This window comes from Pseudorca crassidens, chromosome 12, assembly GCF_039906515.1.
Source record: "Pseudorca crassidens isolate mPseCra1 chromosome 12, mPseCra1.hap1, whole genome shotgun sequence".
In the NCBI taxonomy this organism is placed as follows: Eukaryota; Metazoa; Chordata; class Mammalia; order Artiodactyla; family Delphinidae; genus Pseudorca; species Pseudorca crassidens.
In genome coordinates this window covers 76,343,946-76,351,907 of record NC_090307.1, presented here as the reverse complement: position 1 = coordinate 76,351,907, position 7,962 = coordinate 76,343,946, and positions in this window count along the sequence as shown.

Below are 7,962 nucleotides of genomic sequence, written 5' to 3'. Positions count from 1 at the left end.
ACTCCTTGTCCTGGAGCTGGTCTGTACTCTTGTGCCAGTGTGAGGATTCTCCTCAAGTGGACTGTTGCACTGGAAGAGTCTGGGCCTCTCTTAGACCACGTGTCCTCCTTTGGGCACAGGCAGTGGATTTAGAACTACTTTGTGCAAAAGGAAATACAGGGAAGCAGTAAAGACTTAGCTCAGAACTACTATCCAAAATCAGTGCTCTGCCCTCTTCTCGCTGTCCCGTGTCCATCCTACACATACCCCCCCACCCCCCGCCACATACACACAGAACCAAAACACATTGTAAAGGGAAGGAATTGGAGGCCTCATGTGCCAGGGAAAAACAAGGACTGGAAATGCATGTAGGAAGCAGAAATTCAAGTCCCCACCACCCTGCAGAAGGCTGGAAGTTATATTCTGGAGAAACTACCTGAGATGCTCAGGGCTCCAGCCCCTGCCCCCACCCCACCCCAGGCTCCTACAGCAGGCTGGAAGACCCTGCCCTGAACTAACCCAGAGGAAAAACCTACAGATCCTGCCAGCCTGGGCTCTCCAGTGAAAATGCCAGCCTACTGTTCAGTGAAAGTGAATGGTGAAGAGAGCTCATCACCTTCAAGTGCCTCACTCTTAAGTATATACAGATAGCCCAGAAACATCAGAGGTTTGTGGAAAAGTACAGCATAAAAATACCAAAACAAAAATAAACAACTCCCAGGAAATAGTACAGGGAGTAGAACAAGATATCCAAGAAACAACTAAGGCGCAAAGTGTAAATATTGTGTCCATTAAGTAAGGGGAGAAAAAGGCTGTGAGAGAAGATAAAAAACATTAATTTGGAAATTAATATCAGAAATAATATGATAAAAGGATAAAATTGAGGAAATCTCCCATAAAGTAGGGCAAAAAAACCAAAAGAGAATATGAAGGAAAATAAAAAATGGTCTAAGAGGGCCGACATCCAACTATAATTTGGAAATCTGCAAAGAAAGAACACAGGAGAGAAATTACCAAAATAATAACACAAGAAAATTCTGAAAAACTCAAGAGGACATGAGTTTCCAAAGAATCTATACCAACATACAACATGGGGAAATTTCAAAACACCAGATAGACACCCTAAAAAGCTTCAAGGGAAAAAACCGGTTACATGCAAATCAGAATGGCATCAGATTTTATAACAATCTAGAAAGTAATGCTTTCAAGACACTTCTAATTCTAGCTAACATAGATAAACAGAAACCAAACCTTACCCTCCCTTCTAAAATATACAAAAAACCTGACAAATTACCATCAGACAACAAGCATGAAGGACAGAGACCTGAGAGAAGAGAAACAAATGTGGTGGGCCCTACCACTGCCTCTGCTTACAGTTGGGGCAGAGTTGTCAGCAGCAAAGGGAGGAGAAACTGAGGGTGGAACCCAACAGTCTCCCTGAGAGGAGAAGTCGAGGCATCCAAGGAGACCAAAGCAGCTAGTTTACAGGGCAGGGTATCAAAAAGGAAAGAGTTATACAGAGAGCAAGCTCTATAGATCTGCTGAGAATCCCACTCAAGTGTTCACTGAGTACTGATAATCCCATGCATGTAAGGAAACTGCCAGAGGCTGGGGAAAGAACCAGCCAAAAGGATTAGAGCTGTCAAAGAACAGGAAATAGTTCCTTTTCCCAACAGCCAGTGTGGAAAACACAGTTTATGGGGCATCCATTTTGCTTCAGTAGTGGAGCAAAATTAGCCCTAGGCTACTCACTGCTCAGGTCCCACTTAATAAAGCTTAAAAGTTTGATCTAGAAGGATCAAACTGTTTCCAAGTAACTAAGTATGAGAAACAAAGCTCAATATTTATAGGAATACAAAAATACCCAGCACCAAAATAGGTAGAATTCAGAATATCTGGCATCCAATCAAAACCACCAAACATGCAAAAAATCAACACAAGAAGACCCAGAAAGTACACAAATGATAAATTAGTGACCAGGGGAATTAAAACAGTTATTATAACTACATATTAAGTAGCGACCTGAGAAATATAAAAACCCAAATTTAACTTCCAGAGATAAAAATTACAATGTCCCAAATGAAAGCTACACTGGAGGAATTAACAACAAATCAGACTACAGAAGATTTAGTGAACCTGGAGACATATAGCAACTATCCATCTGAACACAGACAAAAGAATCCAGAGAAGTGTAAAGAGTACCAATAAGCTATGGGGCAACTTCATGTGGCCTAATATATGCGTAAATTTAATCCCCCAAAGACAGGGAAAATGGAGAAACAAAAAAATATCTGAAGAAAGAATGGCTGAAATTTTTCTGAATTTGGTTGAAAGCTATAAACTTAAAGACGCAAGATGTTTAATGAATTTAAAGAAGCAAAGAAATAGGTAGTAGTGATGGTTGCAGAACAATGTGAATGTACTTAATGCCACAGAATTGTACAAAGGCACATTATAACCAAGTTGCTTAAAATCAGTGATAAAGTGAGGAGACAAGATGGCAGAGTAGGACTTGAGCTCACGTCCTCTCACTTACAAACAAAAATCACAACTAACTGCTGAATAGCCATCGACAAAAAAAGACTCAAACCTACCAAAAACTATATTCTACATCCAAAGACAAGAAGCCACAGCGAGGCGGTAGGAGGGGCACTTTCATGATATAATCAAATCTCATACCCATCAGGTGGGTGACCCACAAACAAATATAATTACATCACAGGTTCTCCCACAGGAGTGAAAGTTCTGAGCCCCGTGTCAGGCTCCCCAACCTGAGGGTCTGGCATTGGGAGGAGGAGCCCCCAGAGCATTTGTCTTTGAAGGCCAGTTGGGCTTGAGTGGAGGAGCTCCACAGGACTGGAAGAAACAGAGACTCCACTCTTGGAAGGTGCACACAAGGTTTCATGTGCACTGGAACCCAGGGCAAAGCAGTGACTCCATAGGAGCCTAAGCCAGACCTACCTGTGGATCTTGGAGGGTCTCCTGGGGAGGCATAGGTCAGCTGTGGCTCACTGTGGGGGAAAGGACAACTGTGGTGGAGGCCCCAGCCAATATTCATTGGCATGACCTCTCCCAGAGGTCACCATTTTGGCACTGAGACTTGGCCCCACCCAACAGCCTGCAGGCTCCAGTGCTGGGACACTTCAGGCCAAACAAGCAACAGGGCGGGAACACAGCCCCACCCATCAGCAGACAGGCTGTCTGAAGTCGTCCTGATCCCACAGCCATCTCTAAACACACCCCTTGATACAGCCCTGCCCACCAGAGGGACAAGACCCAGCTCCACCCACCAGTGGGCAGGCACCAGTCCCTGCCACCAGGAAGCCTGCACAAGCCTGGACCAACCTTACCCACCAGGGGGCAGACACCAAAAGCGAGAGGAACTACAATCTTGTTGCCTGAGGAACAGAGGCTACAAACACAGAAAGTTAAGACCAAATGAGAAAAATATTTTCCAGATGAAGGAACAAGATAAAATTCCAGAAGAAAAACTAAGTGAAGTGGAGATACGCAATCTTCCTGAAAAATAATTCAGAGTAGTGATAGTAAAGATGATCCAAGATCTTGGAAAAAGAATGCAGGCACAGACAGAGAAATACATGAAATGTTTAACAAAGAGCTAGAAGATTTAAAAAACAAATAAAGAGAGATGAACAATATAATAACTTAAATGTAAAATACACTAGAAGGAATCAGTAGCAGAATAAATGAGGCAGAAAAGTGAATAAGTGAGCTGGAAGACAGATTGGTGTAAATCACTGCTGTGGAACAGACTGAAGGAAAAAGAATGAAAAGAATGAGGACAGTCCAAGAGACCTCTGGTATAACATTAAATGCACCAACATTCACATTTCTCTCTTCTCCCAGAAGGAGAAGAGAGAAAGGGCCTAAGAAAATATTTGAAGAGATAATAGCTGAAAACTTCCCTAACATGGGAAAGGAAACACTCAAGTCTAGGAAGTGCAGAGTCCCATACAGGATAAACCCAAAGAGGAACACACCAATACAGGTAGTATTCAAATTAACAAAAATTAAAGAAAAAGAACTCATGTGGAATTTAATGTTTTTTAAATAATATAAATGACCTTATTTACAAAACAGAAACAGACTCACAGATTTCAAAAACAAACTTATGGGGCTTCCCTGGTGGCACAGTGGTTGAGAGTCCGCCTGCCGATGCAGGGGACGTGGGTTCGTGCCCCGGTCCGGGAAGATCCCACATGCCATGGAGCGGCTGGACCCATGAGCCATGGCTGCTAAGCCTGCGCGTCCGGAGCCTGTGCTCCGCAATGGAAGAGGCCACAACAGTGAGAGGCCCACGTACCGCAAAAAAAGAAAAAAAGAAAAAAGAAAAAACTTATGGTTACCAAAGGGGAAACATGGAGGGGGCGGGATAAATTAGGAGCTTCAGATTAACACACACACACACTACTATATGTAAAATAACAAACAAGGACCTACTGTATAGCACAGGAAACTCTACTCAATATTCTATAATAACCTATATGGGAAAAGAATAAAAAAAGAATCAATATATGTATATGTATAACTGAATCACTATGCTGTACACTTGAAATTAACACAACATTGTAAATCAACTATACTCCAATAAGTTTTTAAAAAAATTAAAGACAAAGAGAAATATTAAAGGCAACAAGAGATGGGCTTCCCTGGTGGTGCAGTGGCTGAGAATCCACCTGCCAATGCAGGGGACACGGGTTCGAGCCCTGGTCTGGGAAGATCCCACATGACACTGAGCAACTAACCCCGTGCGCCACAACTACTGAGCCTGCGTGCTGCAACTACTGAAGCCCACACGCCTAGAGCCCATGCTCTGCAGCAAGAGAAGCCACCGCAATGAGAAGCCAGTGCACCGCAACAAAGGGTAGCCCCCGCTCTCCACAACTAAAGAAAGCCCGCACACAGCAACAAAGACCCAACATAGCCAAAAAAAAAAAAAAAAAAAAAAAAAAGCAACAAGAGAAAAGCAACAAATAACATACAAGGGAATCCCCATAAGGTTATCAGCTAATTTTTCAGCAAAAACTCTGCAGGCCAGAAGGGAGTGGCATGATATATTTAAAGTGATGAAAGGGAAAAACCTGCAACCAAGAATACTCTGCCCAGCAAGGTTCTCATTCAGATTCAATGGAGAAATCAAAAGCTTTACAGACAAGCAAAAGCTAAGAGAATTCAGCACCACCAAACCGGCTTTATAACAAATGCTAAAAGAGCTTATCTAGAGAGAAAAGAAAAGGACAAAACTAGAAGATAGAAAATCACGAATGGGAAAGCTCACAGGTAAAGGCAAACATACAGTAAAGGTAGAAAATCATCCACACAAAAATATGATTTCAAAACCAGCAATCGAGAGGAGAGTACAAATGCAGGATATTGGAAACGCATTTCAAATTAAAAAACCAGCAACTTAAAACAATCTTGTATATATATAGACTGCTATATCAAAACCTCATGGTAACTGCAAACCAAAAATCTATATGGGAATAACCTTCTGTCTGTTTAAATTATTATTTATTTTGGCCACACTACACGGCTTGCAGGATCTTAGTTCCCCAACCAGGGATTGAACCTGGGGCCATGGCAGTGAAAGCGCTGAGTCCTAACCACTGGACTGCCAGTGAACTCCCAAAGATACTTTTCCTATTTAAATCTCTTTAAAAGATAATTGACTGTTTATAAAGAAAACAACAGTATATTGGGGATTTGTAACAAAGGCAGAAATAACTATGACAATAGCTCAAAGCCTGGGAGGAGAGAAATGAAATATGCTGTTGTAATATCAAACATGAAATGGCATAATATCACTTGAAGGTAGACTGAAAAGTTAAAACTGCATATTATAAACCCTATGGGACTTCCCTGGTGGTCCAGTGGTTAAGACTCCGGGCCTCCACTGTAGGGGGCACAGGTTTGATCCCTGGTTGGGGAACAGAGATTCCCACATGCCATGTGGCGCGGCCAAAAAAAGTATATACCATAAACCCTAAAACAACTACTTAGGGCTTCCCTGGTGGCACAGTGGTTGAGAGTCCGCCTGCCGATGCAGGGGACACAGGTTCGTGCCCCGGTCCGGGAAGATCCCACATGCCGTGCAGCGGCTGGGCCCGTGAGCCATGGCCACTGAGCCTGCGCGTCTGGAGACTGTGCTCCGCAATGGGAGAGGCCACAGCAGTGAGAGGCCCGCGTACCACACACACAAAAAAACAACTACTTAAATAATACAATAAACAGTAATAACTAATAAGTCAACAAAAGAGGTACAGTGGAATTATAAAAAGTATCCAAAGGAAAGCAGAAAAAGAGAAAAAAGACAGAGAAAATTATATATTTAAACCCAATCATATCAATAATCACACTAAATGTAAATGGCCTATACACCTCGATTAAAAGACAGATTGTCTGAATGGACCCAAAACCAAGACAAAAAACAATGGAAAAAAACCCCAACTATATGCCGTCTTTGAGAAACCCACTTTAAATATATAGATACAAATAGGAATTAAAATAAAAGGATGGAAAAGATGTACTGTGCTAACACTAAGAAAGCTGAGGACTGTTAATATTATTAAGATTGCTATATTAATATCAAAGTGTACTTCACAGCAAATATTACAAAGAATACAGAAGGTCATTTCATAATAATAAAGGGGCCAATTAAACAAAGGCACAACTATCATAAGTATTTACACATGTAATAACAGGACTTGAAAATAATGGAACAGAAATTATAGAATTATAAGAAAAACAGACAATCCGCAATTATAATAAGAGATTTCCTGCTCCATAATATATAGAACAAGTAAACAGAAAATCAGTAAGGATATAAAGGCTTGAAAAACACTATCAACCAATGTTGACCCACCTGCCATTTTTATAACATTCATCCAACCAAAACAGAATGCACATTCGTTTCAAGTACATACAGAACAATCATGGCCTGGAGAATATTCTACGGACACAAGAAGTCTCGATAAATTTTAAAAGATTCAAGTCATACAGAGTATGTTCTCTGACCACAGTGAAATTAAAAACAATAACAAAAACAAATCTGGAAAATATCCAATATTTGGAAACTAGATTCCACACTAATAAATAGCCCATAAATCAAAGAAGAAATCAAAGTTCTTTAAACTGAATGAAATGAAAAGACACATCAAGTTTGTGAGATGCAGGCAAAGCACTTAACAGTTATATTTAAAAAGAAGTCAGATCTCAACAGTGACCTCAACTTTGACTTTAAGAAACTAGGTAAAGAAAAAATTAAGCTCAAAGTAAGCAAAAGAAAGGAAGTGATAAAAATCAGAATAGGAAATGTATGAAATGGAAGCAGAAAAACAGTAAAGGAAATCAATGGAATCAAAGTTGATTTTCTGAGATCAATATAATTGATAAATCTCTAACCCAGTAGTTGCCCTGCTATGGCCCATAATCCAGCTACCTGCTTTTGTAAATTAAGTTTTATTCACCCATTCGTGTATTGTCCATGGCTGGGTTCACTCTGTAACAGCGTTGTTGAGTACAGTAAGTCCCGTACAAATGAACGAGTTCCATTCCGAGAGTGAGTTCATTAAGTGCAATAGAAGTTAGCCTAGGTACCCAACTAACACAATCGGCTATATAGTACTGTACTGTAATAGGTTTATAATACTTTTCACACAAATAATACATAAAAAAACCCACAACAGAGAAAACATTTTTAATCTTACAGTACAGTGCCTTGAAAAGTACAGTAGTACAGTGCAACAGCTGGCATACAGAGGCTGGCATCGAGGGAACAGGCAAGAAAAGTTACTGACTGGAGGAGGGAGAGGAGGTGGGAGACGGTAGAGCTGAAGGATTGCCAGCAATAGGAGACACAGGGCAAGCTGCTATTTCACTCATGCCTGATGTTGATGGCACAGGTTCTGGTTCCTTGCTGGATTCAATTCTATCTACCCTCCTGAGAAAACGATCCAGTGATGT